The sequence below is a fragment of the Stenella coeruleoalba genome (assembly GCF_951394435.1).
Source record: "Stenella coeruleoalba genome assembly, chromosome: 2".
In the NCBI taxonomy this organism is placed as follows: domain Eukaryota; kingdom Metazoa; phylum Chordata; class Mammalia; order Artiodactyla; family Delphinidae; genus Stenella; species Stenella coeruleoalba.
Genome location: NC_137147.1, coordinates 67,217,970 through 67,238,404, shown reverse-complemented (window position 1 = coordinate 67,238,404; position 20,435 = coordinate 67,217,970). Strand labels below are relative to the sequence as shown.

Sequence of the window (20,435 nt, the reverse complement as noted above, 5' to 3'; positions counted from 1 at the left end):
GCAAGTAATGAGTTTTAATCATTTCAAATTATACTTTGAAAAGTTATCCAAAGTTCTGAGTGAATAAAATACCTTTTTTCTTTCATAATCTTTTTTTTTTCAAAGTAGCTTGTCAAGGCCAAAATGATATATCGTTACACACCTCCAGTATGACCGCTTTTCAAACACAAAATGTCTGTAACAAAAATCAGATTCACCTGTTTGAATTAATACTAGGCCTTTGCGAAGAAATTTTTTTAAATAAAAAACTTATTTTAAAATATAGTCGCTTGTTTTACACCAGACACTTTCTATAAAATCAACACATTTTAAATAAAAGTATTCAAATATTATGTTCCTAAACTCAACTGAAATGAATTTGGATTTTTTATGTTAAAGTTGTGCTCCCAAATTATATGTACATGATCATTTGGCCAGCTTGGAGGGCGGTCCTAAAATAAAACATCCATTATATAGTCACAGTGGTTCTAAAAATAAGAAAGCTGTGTTTCCACCAATATTGAATCTTTCTCTACCTGTACAGTAGCTGTGGACATTCTAAGAACTGTATTTCCCCAGGTATGGGGTCAAAGGAAGCGGCCTGCCCTTGTCCTGATTGGTCTTGACCAAATCAAAGCTGTTACTCCTGCTGCTGGTATAACAGTACAATGCTTTATGCAGTCACAACTATTCATAAAGCAGACAGTCCTATGAGTTTTGTTGTTGTAAGGTTACTTATTAAATACCCAAATAATATGGGAAAAAGAAGCACAGAATAGAAAACCAGGAAAGAAGAGTTAAAGGAAGGATTAATTTCTAAAGAACATCATAAAACATAGCTTAGAAAAATATAAGCATATGCTTCTTAATATAAATTTTACATTTTAAATTGTTTTAACTATGATGGCTTGAGAAAGAAAGCATAATATGTAAACTGTATGGCTTTTGTTACTAAACTCCTCATGGTCAGGGGTGTTCACACCAGGCCCAGTAGTTTGTTTTTGTTTGTTTGTTTGTTTGTTTTTTCGGTACGCGGGCCTCTCACTATTGTGGCCTCTCCCGTTGCGGAGCACAGGCTCCGGACACGCAGGCTCAGCGGCCATGTCTCACGGGCCCAGCCGCTCCGCGGCAAGTGGGATCTTCCTGGACCCAGGCACAAATCCGTGTCCCCTGCATCGGCAGGCAGACTCTCAACCACTGCGCCACGAGGGAAGCCCAGACCCAGTAGTTTTATAGGCTAACAGATAAAAAGAAAATATTAAAGCATGTGTATTTGTGTATAACTGAGTCACTGTGCTGTACAACAGAGATTACCACAACATTGTAAATTAACTATACTTCAATTTAAAAAATTTAAAAAGAAAATAATAAGCACCCATAATCCTCCAATCAGAGATAATATTTTGCTGGTTAGTTTCTGTTTGCATGTCTAGATCCACTTTCCACAGTTCTCTGCCCTGTTCTGTGGGCCAGCAGACTGATCTCTAGGGACTACATTACCAGGCTTCACATGTATTGTGCCCAATGGGAGATCAGGAGATCACTGGGTAGGAAAAGAACTAGGTTGGGATCTTGCACAGCTTCAGCTCTCTCCAGTCTCTGGTCATCATTCCTTGCTCTTGCTTGCCTGAGGACTAGGGCTAATACCACCCTCTGCTGCACCCTCGGATTCTTTTCTCAGATAGGTTATCGCAGGATATTGAGTAGAGTTCCTTGTGCTGTACAGTAGGTCCTTTCTGGTTATCTATCTTCTATGTATTACTGTATATATGTTAATCCAAAGCTCCTGGTTTATCCCTCCCCCCCACATTTCCCCTTTGGTAACCATAAGTTTGTTTTCAATATCTGTAGATCTGTTTCTGTTTTGTAAATAAGTTCATTTGTATCATTTTTTAATTAGATTTCACATGAGTGATATCATATGATATTTGTCTCTCTGTCCGACTTACTTCACTTAGTATGATAATCTCTAGGTCCACCCATGTTGCTACAAATGGCATTATTTTATTCTTTTTATAGCTGAGTAATATTCCATTGTATATATTTACCACATCTTCTTTATCCTTTCCTCTGTCAGTGGACATTTAGGTTGCTTCCATGTCTTGGCTGTTGTAAATAGTGCTGCAGTGAACATCAGGGTGCATGTATCTTTTTGAATTATGGTTTTCTCAGGGTATATGCCCAGGAGTGGGACTGCTGTATCATATGGTAGTTCTATTTCTACTTTTTTAAGGAACCTCCATACTGTTCCCCATATTGGTTGTACCAATTTACATTCCCACCAACAGTGTAAGGGGGTTCCCTTTTCTCCACACCCTCTCCAGCATTTATTGTTTGTAGACTTTTTTAAATTAATTTTTATTGGAGTATAGTTGCTCTACAATGTTGTGCTAGTTTCTACTATGTATACGTATAGCTGTTTGTAGACTTTTTGATAATGGCCATTCTGACCAGTGTGAGGTGATACCTCATTGTAGTTTTGATTTGCATTTCTCTAATAATTAGTGATGTTGAGCATCTTTTCATGTGCTTTTCAGCCATCTGTATGTCTTCTTTGGATAATTGCCTGTTTAGATCTTCTGCCCAGTTTTTGATTGGGTTGTTTGTTTGTTTGGCGCACCGTACAGCTTGCGGGATCTCAGTTCCCTGACCAAGGATGGAACCCAGGCCATGGCAGTGAAAGCGCCAAATCCTAACCACTAGACCACCAGGGAAGTCTCTTGGGTTGTTTGTTTTTTTGATATAGAGCTGCGTGAGCTGTTTGTAAATTTTGGAGATTAATCCCTTGTCAGTCACTTTGTTTGCAAATACTTTCTCCCATCCTGTGGGTTGTCTTTTCATTTTGTTTATGGTTTCCTTTGCTGTGCAGAGGCTTTTAAGTTTAACTAGGTCTCATTGTTTATTTTTGTTTTCATTTTCATTATTCTAGGATGTGGATCAAAGGAGATATTGCTGCGATTTATGTCAAAGAGTGTTCTGCCTTCGTTTTTCTCTAAGAGCTTTATAGTGTCTGGCCTTACATTTAGCTTTTTGATCCATTTTGATTTTATTTTTGTGTATGGTGTTAGGCAGTGTTCTAATTTCATTCTTTTACTGGTAGCTGTCCAGTTTTCCCAGCACCACTTATTGAAAAGACTGTCTTTTCTCCGTTGAATATTCTTGCCTCCTTTGTCATAGATTAATTGACCATAGGTGTGTGGCTTTATTTCTGGGCTTTCTATCCTGTTCTATTGATCTATATTTCTGTCCCTGCTCCAGTACCGTATTGTTTTGATGACTGTATCTTTGGAGTATAGTCTGAAGTCAGGGAGCCTGATTCCTCCAGCTCTGTTTTTCTTTCTCAGAATTGCTTTGGCTATTTGGGGTCTTTTGTGTCTCCATACAAATTTTTAAATTTTTTCTTCTAGTTCTGTGAAAAATGCCATTGGTAATTTGATAGAGATTGCATATATGACAAACCCATCATTCTCAACAGTGAAAAGCTGAAAGCATTCTCTCCAAAATCAAGAACAAGACAAGGATATCCACTCTCCTTTGGAAGTCCTAGCCATGGCAATCAGAGAAGAAAAAGAAATAAAAGGAATCTAAATTGGGAAAGAAGAAGTAAAACTGTCACTGTTTGCAGATGACATGATACTATACATAGAAAATCCTGAAGATCCTACCAGGAAACTACTAGAGCTCATCAATGAATTCAGTAAAGTTGCAGGATATGAAACTAATACACAGAAACCCTTGCATTCCTATACACTAACAATGAAAGATCAGAAAGAGAAATTAAGGAAACATCCCATTTACCATCACATCAAAAAGAATAAAATACCTAGGAATAAACCTACCTAAGGAGGCGAAAGACCTATACTTTGAAAACTATAAGACACTGATGAGGGCTTCCCTGGTGGCACAGTGGTTGAGAGTCCGCCTGCCAATGCAGGGGACACGGGTTCATGCCCTGGTCCGGGAAGATCCCACATGCCGCGGAGCGGCTGGGCTCGTGAGCCATGGCCGCTGAGCCTGCACGTCCGGAGCCTGTGCTCCGCAACGGGAGAGGCCACAAGTGTGAGAGGCCCACGTACCGCAAAAAAAAAAAAAAAAAAAAAAAAAGACATAGAAGCTGACACAAACAGATGGAAAGATATACCATGTTCTTGGATTGGAAGAATCAGTATTGTCAACATGACTAACTTGTGTGATATTGAGCAATCATTTGGAAACCCACACCTCAAAGGATAGTAGAGAGGGTTCAAGAAGATAGCATTGGTAAAAGACTGGCACAGACAGGACCTATCAGGTAGAAAGCACTCCATAAAGGTAGCAGCAGCTGCTTCTGAATTATTTAATGAGCGTGGTATTTACTCTTTGTACCCCAGACCTAGTTGGGTAGAGATGAACTGTTAGAGTTGATGGCAGATACTGCAAGACATTTTCTTACATGTTTTGAGAAAGGAGTAGAAATAACTCTAACAAAGGCTCACCCACCCCCATCAGATCCCACTGTCCAGGCTGTATATGAAGCCCATATTGGACACTAGAGTGGCTCCAGCACCCTTCCCCCAGACACTGATCTTGAACTCTGACCCTCCTACTGGCGGTTTCAAGGTTCACAGAGAGGGAAGCAGAGGGGAATGTGGGGTCCCAGGCCTTTCCCATATGGGAACCAGAATAGACAAATTTGACAGTTTGATGGAGAAGCTGAAAACTCAGAGTAAGCACCCACTGAAAAGCTGTTCTACTTAGAGATGAAGCATGGATGGGACTGATCACACACTCTGAAGATGACCATCCTAGATTCTACAGAAGCTCAGCCACTTACTGGCTGAATGGTCTGGGGCAAATCTCTACCTTTCAGGCCTGTGCTTCCCCAGACCAGGCCTGATGGGGCTGCTGCTTTAGGATGTACAGAGTAAAGCCTTCTGGGCTGTGGTGCCCCTGAAGGCTTGGACATCGGGGTCCCAGATCCTTTGTTCCAACCTTTGCTAGCAGGAGGTAGGAGACTGCCACGGTGTACACTTCTTGGAGGTGGTGATGCTATGGCAATCCAGGAATGGTCTGGCAGGTAGACTACCAGGTGCTGGGACGTGTGGCAAAATTGGCAGTGGTTACTCAGCAGGGTCAGGAAACCCATGGCTCTTCAGGAGCAGGGAGTAGACACGGAAGGCCTGCACTTTCCAACACAGGAGCACTGGATTGGAGGTCTGAGGCGACACACTTTTCCCACCACGGCTCATCCATCATCACATATGCAGCGCCACAATTTGAGGCTCCCAGGTTTCAGGGTGCACCGCAGCCCTCTCGGGGCACAGGGGACTGTGGGCGCTCGGCCCCTCTCAGGCGCTCCGTGCTCACCTGGCCACCGCCATGCCCTCACGTGCACCAATATCCTTTGCTTACCTACTGCAATTTGTATGAGCTCTTCATATTTATAATTTTAGGTATATTTGCCTTATGTTGCTTTTATTGCAAATAGTCCCCTAGCCTGTATTTTGTCTTTTAATTTGATGATGATTTTACAGAAGCTTTCTTTTTAATGTGGTCAAATCTATCAACTATTTGTGTTATGATTTCTTTCCTTTATTAAGCTCACAAAGTTCATCTTCACTTGGAAATCAAAAATATATTCACTTATATACTATTTGTAACTTTTTGTTTTGAAATAATTTCAAACTCAGAAAAGTTGCATGAATAACTTAAAGAACTCTCATATACCCTCTACCAAGATTCATCCATTTTTAACATTTTGCCACATTTACTTTTTTTGCTTTATCCCTCTTGCATGTTCCTAGACTCACTCTCTCTGTCTCTGTCTCTTATGTATGCCTGTGTGTAATTTAGTTTCCCTAAACCATTTGAGGATAGACTATATATATATATATATATGTGTGTGTGTGTGTGTGTGTGTATATATATATATATATATATATATAATCATGACCCTTAACTCCCTAATATTTCAACATGCGTTTCCTAATACCAAGAATAATTGGTTTACAGTACCACAGTACAATGATGGAGTCCCGGGAATTTAACATTGTTAGAAGACTTTAATCTGCAGTCTATACTCTAGTCTTTTTAAATGTCCCAATAGTGTCCCTAATAGCATATTCCTCTCTTTAGTTCCATTTAATCTGGAGCAGTTTCTCAGTATCTCATTTCTCAGTCTGACATTTTAATTTTTCAAAAATACAAGCTATTTATTTTACAGAATATCCCTCAATTTGAGTTTATTTAATGTTTCCTCATGAGTAGATTAAGGTTATGCACCCCTGAGGGTGTGTCCTTCTCGTGGTATCACATCTAGATGCAAACAGTGTCCATTGACCCTCATTGATGATTTTAATTTTGATTAGTCATGGTGTTGTATGATTTTCCTACTGTGTAATAATATTTTCCTTTTGCAATGAATAACAATCTGTGAAGACATTATGAGATGAAGCAAATATCATCTTCATCTTCAAGTATCAATTTCATCTTCAAACTTTCCCCCTAGATTTAGCAGCACCAATGGCTCTTGCTCTAATCAGTCTTTACCGTGTGGTTGCAAAATGCTGATTTTCTAACTCTACCATTCCCTCTGTACTCACTGGTGGACAGAAGAATCCTCTTTTTTCCCATTCATTTACTCATGTATCTGTTTTTATTAGTATGTCTTCATAGATATCTTGTTTATTTAATGTTTATTCTAATAGCTTGATTTTAAATCTTTTATCTGCTTTGTTAATTTTTAGTACAGCTGATTTTATTATTTATTATGGAAAAGCTTTATTCTTACAGAATTTACAGAGATATTACTATAATTTCAAAATATTTTTATAATCATTTTATCCCCATTTGAGTTATCTATTGATGTAAAATAACCACCCCAAACACAACAATTTATCATTTTTTATAATCCTGTGGGTTAATGGAAGAGTTCTTCTGCTAGTGTCTCTTTGGCTGTCTCATGTGGCTTCATTTAGCTGAAAGGATGATCCTGGATGGCCTCACTCTAGTCTGGCTCATCAGCTGGGTCTTTGTCACCACCACATCGAGCCTGGACTTCTTCACATGGTGGCTTCAGGGTTCCATGAGGGCAAGAATGAAAACTTCAAGGCCACTTAAGGTCTTGCTTGAAAGTCACATGTCACTTTTACCGTATGTTATTTGTCAGAGCAAGTCACCAAACCAGCCCAGATTCAAGAGGCAAGGAAATAGACTGTTTCTCTTTATGGGAGGACCTGCAAAGTGTTCATAGCCATCCTTAATTCACTACAATCTTAACTGGAACTCTTAGAGATAAAGAGAGCCAGTTATTATCAACTCTCTTTTATAGATAAAGAAACTGTGGTACAAAGAGGTACATAGGTGTAGTATAAAACAGTGCTACTTTTAAAATGAGCCATAGACCTGCACCACCTGGGCAGCTGTTAAAATTGCAGATTCTCAGATCCCCCCCCCCCCCCGACCTACTAAATTAGCATAGAGATACTATCTAAATAATAGAGATATTATAGTAATAGATACCATTAGTATTATTCTATAGTAATACACATTGTATACCTTAGAGTAGATCCCAGGAATATGTTTTAATAAAGTCTCCAGGTGATGCTTATGCGCCCTAGAGTTTCGGAGAAGTAGTGGCATTAGAACACATGGATTTGAAGTGAGTCAGACCACATTCATGTCCCAGTTTTGTCACATGCTAGCTGGGTGATCCTGACTAGATCACTTATCCTTTTAGAACTTCAGTTTTTGTCATCAGAAAAAAAATGCTAATATCTGCTTTGCCTACTCCAGCAGCCTGTTATGAATATAAAAAGAAGATGTTGCATGGAAAAGCAGGCAGTAAAATAATGATGAATATGGTAATATTGTCTAAGATCACAGACTTTATTAGTGATAGAATCAAGACTAAAAGAGCTGGGTTCCTGGTCTTAAACCTCTTCAGGGACAAACACTAATTGTGCCAGCAGCTTTTCAGCCTTTTCCAGGTCTTCAGAGCTATGGCAAACTGCAATACTGTTTACAAAAAAACAGGCAAACAGTGGAGTGTGATGTGCTTTCAATGAAACAAAGAGCCCGTTCTCTCTCCTTTCTCCTTCCTCAGTGGCATAGACCCCTCCATTCCCTAAACAAGCTCACACAAGGCCCTAGCAGCAGGGCATGGCCGTCTTCCTTCCTTTTCATGGGAAAGGATTATTGAGTGGGAAGTGTTCAGGATGAGTGAGTGTTACCGGGGAGTGGGAGGTGGAGTGACAGTCCTGGCCTAGATTGTGTTTTTCAAGTTTGATGCATGTCAATGGAATGGCATCTACAGGCTGCTGAAGCTTTTGGAGAGTCAGAATTTGAGAGCTGGTGGGTGAGAAATTGCGATCGCTCCCTGATTATTCACCTCCTCCAACCTATATTTTTAATTCACCCACTCTTAATTCTAATCTTTGCTCCAAGCAATTTTCTAAAATTCAAGAAGCCAAATGCTGTTTTATCGGCTTTCTCAGTCTTCCTCAAACTCAATCTAATGTAGAAAGGAGGTAGTAAAGTCTAAGTAATCCCCTTATCCTACTTAAACATAAACCCAATCTTCCAACCAAGTTGATAGAAAAAAAAAAAAAGGATGTATCTAGGTATTTAAAAAGTAGTTCAGCCTGTAAAAAGAAGTAGCACAGACTTCCCACATTCAAAGGCCAGCTCCATCCCTTACTGACCGTAAACACTTCCTCTATTCCTCATTCCCTCTTCTGTGAAATGAGAATAATGTATATAACACATAGGTATTATGAGGGCTACATGAGTTAATACCTGTAAAGTGCTAGAATAGTGCCTGGCACATGCAACTACATAAAACATTATAGATTTTGCCACAAAATCTATAGATTATCACAGCCATCTATCTACCCTTAATCCTTCCTTGCATTTAATCCATCCTCCCATCATTAACCTTTCTCAACATTGTCAAGTCCCCCTTCTCCCACCTTAAAAAATATTTTACCCATTGCACAAACTCTGTCTTGTTCTTTCTTCTGTAACATATTCCTCTGGTCATCTCATTTTATCTAAATTTCTATTTGTATTTTTATGTATGTGGTAGGTTAGTTACCTTTCTCGGCCTAGAAGAAGTGGCCCTCTGTAGGAGATGTCATATGTGTCCCAGAAGTACACTCACCTCTCGTCACCCAAGGTCCAGGGGACCCACCAAGACCAGCAGGTAGATCTGGCCCAGGCTCCTGTGAAGTCACTGCTTTTGCCCCGGGTTCCAGTGCATTTGAGACCTTGTGTGTACCCTTCAAGAGTGGAGTCTCTGTTTCCCCCAGTCCTGTGGAGCTCCTGCAAATCAAGCCCCTGTGGCCTTCAAAGCCAAATTCTTTGGAGGATGACTCCTCCCGATGCCAGACCCCCAAGCTAGGGAGCCTGATGTGGGGCTCAGAACTCTCCTGTGGAAGAACTTCTATGATATAATTATTCTCCAGTTTGTGGGTTGCCCAATGGGGTGGGTATGGGATTTGATTATATCATGAGTGCACCCCTCCTGCCATCTCCTTGTGGCTTCTTCTTTATGTCTTTGCATGTAGAATATCTTTTTTTGGTAAGTTCCAGTCTTTTTTACTGACGGTTGTTGAGCAGTTAGTTGTGATTTTGGTGTGCTCATGAGAGGAGGTGAGCTCAGGGTCCTACTCCACCATCTTGTCTTAAAATCTCCCTTTTGTACAAACTCTAAATTTGGCTTAGGATTTAAGACACTTCTCGTCAGTTCCCTCCAACTCTGTCTGGTTTCTTACCTACAGCACTACAGACCTTTTGGGCTGGATAATTCTTTGTTTGGGAGGCTGTCCTCTACATTGTAAGATGTTTTACAGCAATCCTGTCCTTTACCCAGTAGATGCCAGTACCAACCTTTCAATTGTGGCCACCAAAAATGTCCCCTAGGGGATAAAAATCTCTCCTATTTGAGACCCCTTTTCTCTTGCTGTGCTTTCCTAGCCATTTCTCAAATATGCCTAGACCAATCTCACTGATTTCTTTTACTCGACGTTATTAATTCTTTTATTGTGTAAAATATATGTAACAATATTTACCATTTTAAGTGTACAGTTCAGTAGCATTAAGTACATTCACATTGCTGTGAAACCATCACCACCATCCATCTCCATAACTTTTTCACTTTCCTAACCTGAAACTCTGTACTTGTTAAATAACTACTCCCATTCTTTCCTCCCCCCACCCCCTGGAAAGAACAATTCTACTTTCTGACTTTATGAATTTGACTACTCTAAGTACCTCACAGAAGTGGAATCATAGAATATTTGTCCTTTTATATCTGGCTTATTTCACTTGGCATAATGTCTTCAGGATTCATCCATGTTGTAGCATGTGTCAGAATTTCCTTCCTTTTTAAGGCTGAATAATATTCCATTGTATATATATATATACCACATGTTGTTTGTACCTTTTGACTATACTGAATAATGCTGCTATGAAAGTGGGTGTACAGATACCTGTTCAAGTCCCTACTTTCAGTTCCTTGGGGTATATACTCAGAAGTGGATATTCTGGACCATATGGTAATTCTGTGTTCACTTTTTTGAGGAAGCTGTTTTCCGCAGAAACGGCACCATTTTATATTTCTACCAGCAATGCACAAGGTTTCCAGTTTCTTCACATCCTCACCAATGCTTGCTATTTTCTGTCTCTTTGATAATAGATATCCTAATAGTGTGAAGTAATATCTAATTGTGATTTTGACTTGCATTTCCCTAGTGCTTAGTGATATTGAGCATCTTTTCATGTGCTTATTGGTCATTTGTATATCTTCTTTGGAGAAGTATCTATTCAAGTCCTTTGCCCATTTTTAGTGGGGCTTTTTGTTGTTGTTCTGTTGAATTATAGAGTTCTTTATATATTTTGGATATTAATCCCTTATCAGATATATGATTTGCAAATATTTTGCCCCATCCTGTGGGTTGCTTTTTCACTCTGTCAATAGTGTCCTTTAATGTACTAAGTTCAAAGTATATTAACTTCCAGTGAAAAAAATTAAGTGCTATGAAATCTTAAAAAGAGGCATCCCAAAACAAATAGAAACCTGCAATATGTAATTTAGTACTATACACATAAAATGTATTCGTTTTCTATTGCTACTGTAACAAAGTACCACAAATTTAGTGGTTTAACACAATACAAATTTATTATCCTATAGTTCTGTAGGTCAGAGTTCTGAAATGGGTCTTACAGGGCTAAAATCAAGGTGTCAGCAAGGCTGCATTCCTTCTGGAGGGTCTAGAGGAGAATATATTTCCTTGCCTTTTCTAGCTCCTAGAGGCCAGCCACATTCCTTGACTCACGGCTCCCTTCTACCATTTTCAAAGCCAGCAACACTGCATTTCTCTCTGACCATTCCTTCATAACCACATCACCCTCTGACTCTCATCTCAGTCAAGAAAGTTTCTTTTAAATATTCATTTGATTAGGTTGGGCCCACTCAGATAATCCAGGATAATCTGCCCATCCCAAGGTCCTTAAACTTAACCTTCAAAGTTCCTTTTGCCATGTAAGGTAACATAGTAACAGGTTCCAGAGATTAGAGATCTTTGGGGGGGCCCATTACTCTGCCTTTAAAAAGAGTGAAAAAAAATGTGAAACATAAAACCTGGAATCGGTGTTGTTATATGACTTTCTGAACACATTTTCTCCCCTTCATCCTAGCCAAGCCCTGTGATAACTCTTCATCCTCTGGACTTCGGGATGCTAACTGAGTTTCTATAGATTCTTATGACCACCTACTTTACTGACCAAGATATTTCATGAATTCACACTATTTTTTCTGGTTTAAAATAATTGATTTCAGAAACAGATAGGGTGAAATCTTTGAAAGTTTTGTCATAACTTTAGCAAAGGAACTTAAAAAAATCTAGCAAACTTGAAATGCTACCTCCATATTAAGTATTAGCATTAGTATGTACACTGTATGTATATTAAGTATACATATTAGTAAGTGTGCTAATTAATCACATACTTATATAAGTAACTAAGCAATCACATAGTTTACTTTCAGCACAAGGTACCCCAAATCAATCTTGTGCTCTATCACCAATCCATGCTCCCCAGACTATGTCCATCTAGAAGAAGAGGCACTTTTTTTCTCATTTTACAGAGGTGTCATATGAGCTAGTTGTGGCCTGACCTGGAGGGCATTCAGAGGGGGCTTACTACTGGGTCACAATTCATCATACATACCAATGACACTGACAGAAGTTAATCACATGCTATCCGAAGTATTCTAGTTCACTGCTGGAAGAATATGGAACAGCCAATATAAATAACACCTACCCCTAAATGTCCAGCTGAAATATTCTGTACAGATAGAATGTGACCAGGACAGAGTCAAGCACTGGCAGACTCTCCATATGTATATATCAATCTGTCATGGCCTCCACCTTACCTTTTACCCTGCCATTCTATAGCCATTTTCAGCCAGGTCTACCATGAACTGTTTATTTTAGCTCAGTGGTTCCCTTATCAATCAATATATATTGATTAGGTATACAGCTGCTTTCTGACAGAGATATTAAAATATCAGCTTATACCTAAAATACCTCCCCAAAGTGACAAGGTGTTCTACCAAAGTAAACCCTACTTAAATAGGATCAATTATTTTTAAGCATCTCATCTTATTTAATATCAAAATATATTTGATCTCAATATCAGACAGTTTGGAACTACACTCCAGCCATCAAGTCTGTAGGTATAGATTAATAAAGGATTTTTTGATATAATACATAATAAAATAATATTAGTATGTTTCCAGGTGTTATGGCCCCTCTGTAGACAAGTAGATAGGTAGAAAAAGATGGGGTAGGTGGGGGCAGAAAGGCAGAGAGAGTGAAAGGGGCATTAGAAATCACCCAGCATAACCCCACATACAAAGATAAAATTCATCGTCATCAAAAGAATTCTCTGAGATGCTTTTTATTAAGAGCCCACAATTTGCTTGTCCCCATGCAAAAAAGCACTATTCAAACACTGACAAACACTATCTCTAAGAATTCCTAGTAGAGATAATGCTATACCATTGGCTTGTCATTCATTTTAAGAACTTTTTTTGTGGAATAGGAAAGATATGATAGAAAGTATTATGGTTCTGTAGAAATATATATTTCAGCAAAATCACACACATTTCTAAAGATCCATACACCGGATGTCTGTTTCTTTTAGAAAAATCAAATACAAATAAATGTTGTTAGAAAGAGTTATATTGGAATTCATTCTCAAAATCTTTTTTTTTCCTTTTGTATACATGTTAGAAGAAAGGAAATGCAATCCTTTACAGAGGCAATGAAGTGAGAGCTTGTCCCACAACTCTAGGATTTTGAGTAAAAGTGCATTCTAGCTCAGTATTCAATGGACAAATAAACATGTAGTTCACAACCTGCCCACAGCTTACCTGGTTGGGATTTCCAAGCTACCCTCTTCCTCTTCATGTGGCCATATCTCTAAGCACACTAAATTTCCCACTGTTCCCTGAATTTTCTTCCCAGTATGTGGAATCTCCTTGCCTCCTAATCAACCTGACAAACTCCTATTCATCAATTAAGTCCCAGATGAAATGCCATCTCTTATTCGTTTCCCTGACCTTTCTCATCCCATTCCCCCTACTGTGACTTCATAATTATTAACTTCACATTTGTTTCCAAAGCACTTATATGTGTCTCTCTATTACAGCACCCATCGCAATGCATTATTTGAGTACATGTACATATGCCACTCACCTCTAGACAGAGTTTCTTGAAGATTGGGTTTGTTCCTCATTTTTCTGGTATTCAGAGGCTAGCACATTACACAGCATAGTCTGGTGAACAGAATTTAATAGAAGAAACACATGAGAGATGAACTTTCTTTTCCCTGAGATGATATCTGTCCCAGAGAATATAGAAATATCTTCACAAGACCAATAATGAGCTTAATGGTACTTAATATCAATTATGTTCAATCTTCAATTTTAGAAATAGCTTCAGATTTAGGGTTTTTTACCAATGGCAGTTAAACAAAGATATTAAAGAAAATTTTATTGCAGCAATTGCTCAAGTTGAAACAGGTTTGAGAACAAATTCAATTTAAATACATGTCATTTACTTGTATTTACCTATAAAATGTTTAAAATGGAACACTTTGGGGCAGAATTATAAAACTCTCCATCTTCAATTGTGAATTGTGAAGAAGTCTTTTTTACAGCTTTTCAAACATTGTACTGCAGTTGGTTATTCAAAAGTTCAAATTATCTCAGATTGTTCACCGCCATAGATTGCTAACTATATGTTCATTCAGATGAACCTGTGCTCTGTGGAAAGCTTTAGTTCCAATCGATTGGCTGTAGGCTTCCCCCAAGATGGCACAAATTAGGACAATTTCCCTAGGTGCTGCTCTCTACAGCTCCATGCTCCCATAGTAATGGGCAGCAACTCGGGACATCACTTGATGAGGAAGGCTGTACCTCCTCCAGCTGGGATTTTTTGAAAGGCCTGAAGCCAGCAAAGATCTTTAAAATGATAATACCCAATTAATGAAGGTGTGGGGTAACTAACATTCCTATAATATTTTGATGAGCTTTGGTAACATAAAATACTAAAACTAGTCTGGAGAGCAAATCCAAGAATATACATCAGGAGCTCCTATTTCTTTGGTCTCCTATTTCATCCCTAAAACTCTCCTGTAAAGACCTAAATGATGATGTTTCTAGTTGATATCTGAGTTGTTGCTCTGTGTAACACTTAGACTCTTTATGCCACTTGCTTTCCCAAGAGTAAGTTCATCCTCCATTTACCCAAAGGATCTTGAAACAGGGCCTGTTATTTATGTGGCTGGCCCAGCTGCTTTTCCTCGGGAGTCAGTTTTTCTCTCACTTGAATGGTTATGCAGGTATATTTAATCATTATTTGAATATCTTGATCATATTTTCTTACATGTTTAGAATAATGTATTCTGCATTGTGTCATTTGTAGCACTAAACATAAAACAAGGTTTGATTTCAGAGTAAATCCAGTTGAGTTGTTCAGCTGATGGTGTTTGGGAAAAAAGAAAGGAACTGGACTTAGAAATTGGCCCTTGGACTTCCCTGGTGGTGCAGTGGTTAAGAATCCACCTGCCAATGCAGGGGACATTGGTCTGGGAAGATCCCACATGCCACAGAGCAACTAAGCCCACGCACCACAACTACTGAGCCTGTGCTCTAGAGCCCATGAGCCACAACTACTGAGCCCACCACCACAACTACTGAAGCCACATGCCTAGAGCCCATGTTCTGCAACAAGAGAAGCCACGGCAGTGAGAAGCCCGCGCACCACAACGAAGAGTAGCCCCTGCTCGCCACAACTACAGAAAGCCCGCAAGCAGCAGTGAAGACCCAACGCAGACAAAAATTAATTAATTAATTAATTAATTTAATTTAAAAAAAAAAGAATGAAGGGAACAAGTACTTAAAAAAAAAAGAAAGAAATTGGCCCTCATTTTTTAAGCCTTATAACCCTTCATCCAAAGGAAATTTTACACATATGAAAATAAGTACTTTTTTTAAGGAGAAGAGCATCTAGGACGGAAGAAGGAGTCAAGAGGCTCCGAACAACATGTAGGTCCCACCTTATCCCTTCCCCTACTCCTAGGCCTCCCGTGAACACTGTACACAAAACACTTTTATTGTGTCTGTAAGTTCTTGATTGAGAATTGAAACATCTTGTTTCAGGTTCTCTATATTTAAGTACAAAAAACTTCCATTTCAAACAGCACTTCTTATCTAGAGAGAAAGAGGAGTGCATAAATGGATATATAGTATACACGTATGTGCTGCTTTTATTTTCCATTATCTGAGTTCTTAAACAAAATGCTGTTTCTCTTTATGCATAGTTTCACTTTGTCCAGCAACTCAATCTTCTGAGATGCTCATTTCTTTCCAGGTCATGAGAGAAAAAGAACACAGCAAGACAAAGTTATATGTGGTCGAAAGACCAGCATGGAACCCAGGCGTCACCCTTATCACCATGTGACCTTTACTGAGTGTTCACCTCCTCATGTGTTAATGAAAAGCAGTATGCAAATCACAGGGTTGATGTTTGCATTTGATTAAATTAAACACATAGAAAGTCCTCAGTCAAAGTGCATTTCTGCTTTCCACAGTGATTATAGAGTTGGAGAACTTCGCAGCCATAATAAAAGATGCAGTAGCATGCCCCACAACCATTGTTTCTACCACCACCAACTGATTTATCTTTTAAGAGATAAGAGGCATAGCATTATCCCTCCCCTGATTTCCTGGAGAGGCTGGTTTTCCTGAGAACTCAGAGCTGGTTCACAACCCCAAAACTTGTGAACCAAATGCACCTCCCAAGACTGCAGAAGTCAATCTGTGAACTGGTATTGATCACCCAAGTATCACATCGTCCTTCTGACATTTGCCCATCCTCAAATCTCCCCTTCCTTCTCCCATACACATACACACAGGGGAACTCACCTATCGTTTATCTCATCTCTTCAGGGTACCCTTATGTTGCCTAAATTTATGAAGAATCCATCAATTTAAAAAGTGGTTCCCTTACACATTTAACTGTTGTCCTCTTGTTATTCTTGTCTTCAGGTCAAACTTATCATCAAATTACTTATCTACTCAAAAGCCTTTCATTTCCTTTTACTTTAATTCTAATTCTAATGCCCTTGATCTCCTCGCATTACTCCTAACCATCCAAAAGTACTTTTCACTGCTGCTGATGGGTTCCTGCCATTCAAGTCACCACACGCCAACATGGCAGTCTCCTGGGATGACCTCTCTGCTTCTGGCCACTCCCTTCAATCATAGTCTCACTCAAGGACTACTCCTCAGGCCCTGAAACCTTCCTGCTACTCCAGTCCTGCTACACTTCTCCTCCTCAAACTTCCTACAAATCCTGGAAACAACAGCACATAGTTTCATTCTCAGTTAACTACTACTTTGTCTTTATTGTTTTGTTTCACTGTCTCATATCCATCTTATTTCTCCAGTTACATTGTAAACTCTTTGAGACAGGAGTAATACATGTATGTGTCTCACATCCCTCTTAGCACATGGTTGGAAATGTTGATGGCCTATGTGGTTTGCCTGGCCTGGTAATTCATTATAAAAGTCATAGTAACTATACCAATGGAGGAAATTGCAGGCAGGCAGGGAATGCTTGGGGGAACGACAACTTGACCTTCAACTCCATTCATGCAGGCCATGTACTCTTCTTTCCTATAGAGGTCAGCCCTGGACACGAACTGACATTTCTGTGGTTCTAAGAATCACCATGAATTAACTCGGTGCTACATCTCACTGGAAGTTTCCTGGAAAAGGTGAGATTTGCTTGATTGATACACAATAATGACTCAGTTATCTAGAATACATGGGTAACAAATGACTCCAGAGTTATATTTCTAGGTAAACAAAAATATACTCTTAAATTTAAAGCATCATAATCTTTTATATTTTTAACCATTTGATGGAAATCTGTGCTTTGTCCTAGAATGCAGAATATACTTCTCTGTTTTCTCAAATAGGCCAACATGGACTTGATTTAACAATGAGAGCATCATCTCTCAAATTGGTCTACACAACTTTTATCAGCCTAACAGATTGAACATTTGTTTCCAAGAGAATAGGCATGAAATGCCCTATTTTTATCTTAAATTATTATCTAAATTTTGCATTTCATAATATATCTTTGTTTAAAAATGAAGTTAGTTATTTAAATCAGGGGTTTCCTAACACTGGTTCATAGATTTGACAAAGTGTCCCCTTGGCCAAATGGCCTCTTTTGGGTAGGTTTATGTCGCTCCTATTTGGTTAATGTTAAAATAACCTTCCTTTATGAAATGATATTGATAAATGTCTTTAATTGGGAAGAAAACACAGAGCCCCTCCTCTTTTACTTGTCCATAATATTCAAAAGCCTGGACCTACTATTTTAATTTACCATAAAGTCTAAAAAGAAAGTTTAAAATTTCAAAAAGATGACCCATGTTTACCTATCCTAGCATGCTACATTATGCCCCAAAAGTATGCATCTTTGTGAACCTCTGTTTTGGAGCCTTGCAGGAAAGCAGTGATGCTCTCAGGGCCTGCAGAAGTAGGTTGATTTCTGGCTCCACACTGAATATTCCAGACTACTGTACTTCCCATGTTTTCTCACTTCCTATCAAACCATATGTTATCTATGTATTTCCTTTCAGGTGCCTAATGTAAAAGCCTTTATCTCACATTTATATTACTTCTTATACTTCCTCATACCTAGGACAGCAGATTAGCAAAGACTTTATATTGAATATAAAAGTTAGATTAAATATATCTAAGCGAGTGTGTGAAGAATTCTCCTATGAATAAATGTGTGAGTGTTAGTATGTGGACATTTTATCTCTTTTGGCCACTGGGAGATCTCTTTCTCTCTCTTCTGTGTTCTTGGCTGCATTACAGATGAATGAGGCTTCTGGCAGCCAAATTCTGACTAGATGAATTGCTACTAATCTTAAGTGACAGAGTGGACAATAAATATCCCACTTATATTAAGAAATAGTGCTTGGTAGTAAAAGCTGTGTTGCTATCTATTGCCACATTAAAAAGTCAACCCCAAAATGCAGAGGCATGTAACAATAGACATTTATGCTTACAGGCTCTAGGCCAGTTAGGATTCAGCTCATCTAAGCTGGGTTCAGTGGGAAACTGCTTCAGGTTGTAGGTCTGACTGGATGTGACTCCTTGCTGCAGGCTGGGCTCAGTTCTGTTCCATGTGTGTTCATTCTGGGATCCAGGCTGAAAGTGCAAGCAGCTACCAGGGGAAGCTCTTCTCATGGTGACACACAAGACGGCAGGCCCATCTATAATAAGCACATTTCAAGCCTCTGCTTATGGCATATCTGTTAACACCCATTGGTCAAAGCAAGTCACATGACAAAGTCCCAGAGTCAAAGACAGGAAATTTTCTTCACCTACCATGAGGTTGTATCGAACATGTGGATGTATAATGCCCGTACAGGAGAGTGATGAATTTTAAGAAATTCAATCTACTACAGGCTGGGTGACTTCTGACACAGCCACTAATCACAATGGACTTCCTAGAAAAAAAAAGAAAAAACAAACTTTAAGGCAGTTTCTGAAAGTGGAAGGAAGGTACCTTGTATAAAAAGTGAGAATGTTCCAATATGATTCATTGAATAAAGGACATGATTTAAAAACTGGAAAGTAATGCTTCCTAATGTGGCAGTTACATTAGGATGCATGTAAAACTGAGTTTGCTATAGGCTGGTTTTGTAAGTGATAATTGATTGCAAATTATATTGACAGTTATTGAACATAATTATTCACCACAGGAACCATCCTTAATCAATTAATCAGGGCACAATTCAGCTTCACTTCTTGCACATGGCATCAACCAATCTTTTTTTTTTTTTCTGCTTTGCTTTTTTTCCCTTTACCTACTCTGCTGTTGTTGAAACATTTTAACAAATTAATTAGATGTTAATTCTTAGCAATAAGTGAAACCCTTAAGGTGCTTAAATTGTAAACTCCACAACAAAACGTGTTTATTCCCAAAGATTTTCCTCAGACTCTGAGTAAACACAGATCTTCTCCAGAGATTACATGCAATGCATGGTTGGAAGGCCCTCCTCGCTGCTACCAGCCAGGAGAGATATCTCCAAGGACGTACTTCAGGTCTAGCTCTGTTTTATTGAGATTTTAATTAAATGCTTAAATAAACACATCGAAACCATGCTTTTTTAAATCTTCAGCTGACCTAACAATGGAAAGGATAGGTACCATACTAGACACACACTCAAACTTCTAAACAGGCTGGATGATGTACAGAAGCTTACAAGATACAACTTAGTAGGGAGAAAAGCAATGCCACGTTCTCACTGGTGGCGTACAACCAAAGCTCCCTAACAGGGTGGTGGATATACTGGATATACAGAATGAGAGCAGCTCACATGAAAAGAATCCAGTTGTTTTGGTTAACATCAGCTAATAGAAATCAACAATGAAATGTAACTCCAAAAGCACTGGTGAAAACTTATGTATTGGGCTCTATGCATATCTGTGGAGTCCAAAATAAGAAAAGTAATCATCCCCTTGCCCTCTGTTCTAGTCAGACTCCAGGGCGAGTATCCTGATTATTATCAGTGTCATAGTTTTCAAAGGAAATTAAAATACAGAGGCTTGTGATTAGGGTAGAGAAGCGGTTCAACACAATCATATGACGAATGATGGGGAAAAAAGACATATATAGTCTAAGGTAGCAAGAAGTTAGGAGAGACATGCGAGTTGCCTTTAAATATTTATAAGATTGGCCTGAGGGAAAAGGACGAAGATGGATTTTGAGCAACAACTACAAAATCCTGAAACAGGGTTAATTGACAAAAACTTCAGAAAGGCATCTGTCGTCTCCATATGAATCTTAGATATCCCTTGCCCAAACTCTTTTCTCATGAAG

The 20,435-nt window shown here is 38.9% G+C and overlaps 1 long non-coding RNA gene across 1 annotated transcript in view; it reads left to right on the top strand.

Moving 5' to 3' along the window:
• The window catches only part of LOC307181604, a 113,266-nt gene that overhangs the window by 31,842 nt on the left and 60,989 nt on the right, over positions 1–20,435 (top strand). Inside the window, exon 3 of the long non-coding RNA XR_013826961.1 lies at positions 17,210–17,304. This is a non-coding gene — a long non-coding RNA (uncharacterized lncRNA). The remainder of the gene's footprint in view (positions 1–17,209; positions 17,305–20,435) is intronic.